Here is a 1,009-nt window from a genome sequence, read left to right as displayed (position 1 = left end):
TGGGGTCTAGAAGTTTTGTTTTAAAGAAGGGAGACACTACTGTTTTTTTGAATGCCGATGGGGAGGGATCCAATAGTGAAGGGAAGATTCCTGATTCAAGAGAAAGAATTGCAGGAACCATATCCTTGAGCAAGTGAAGGGGTGGGATCTAAAGCATAAGTGGTGGAGTTGACCTTCAGTAAGAGCACGGATGATTCATCCTTAGTAAGAAAAGGGAAGGCAGAGCATAGAGGTCTATACAATTGAAGTAGCTTTTGATACAGCCACTTAATAACCTCCTTGTCAATCATTTGGTTTCTCAGGGATTCTGATACCAGGAAGAAGGTACCTAGCACAGCAGAAATGGGATATTTATGTTACTGGAAGGGAATATTACATGTTGTAAATTAATAAATCGACATTCTGATTGGTTAGTGAGTGGCTTCGAGTCCTGACAAAGTACTGCAAATCAATTTAGACAGCTGACAAACTGAACACAATCTTGCAATGAATTTTCAAGGAGTTAATACTCTAATATTTAAAGAGCTCCTAAAAATTGAGAGGAAAGAGACTAACAATTCTTAGAAAAATAGGGAACAGACATGAACAGTCACTCCACAGATAAAGCCAATGGTCTTAAACATGTGAAAAGATACTTAACCTTACTTATAACAAGAGAAATGCAAATTAAAGTTACTTGGAGGAAATACTATGTTTCATATTAATGATATTTTATACTTAAAACATTTTTCAGAATAGCTTATGAAAAACGAAAAATAAATCAACATGCCATTTCTTAACAACTAGATTGTCAAAAGCCCAAAACTTCGATGATACACTCTGTTGGAGAAGCGGTTACTCTCATACACTGCTGATGTATTGATAAATGCAGAATGATATAATCACTACGGAAGAGAATTTGGCCAAATCTAGCAAACGTAAATATTCATTTACCCTTTAACTCAGCAATCCCACTCGTGGGAATCTAGCCCAAAGGTACACCAGCAAAACTGCAAATGATGTTTATATA

Source organism: Lipotes vexillifer, unplaced genomic scaffold (genome assembly GCF_000442215.2).
Source record: "Lipotes vexillifer unplaced genomic scaffold, Lipotes_vexillifer_v1.1 scaffold384, whole genome shotgun sequence".
Taxonomy (NCBI): domain Eukaryota; kingdom Metazoa; phylum Chordata; class Mammalia; order Artiodactyla; family Lipotidae; genus Lipotes; species Lipotes vexillifer.
Note: the sequence above shows the minus strand (reverse complement) of the source record.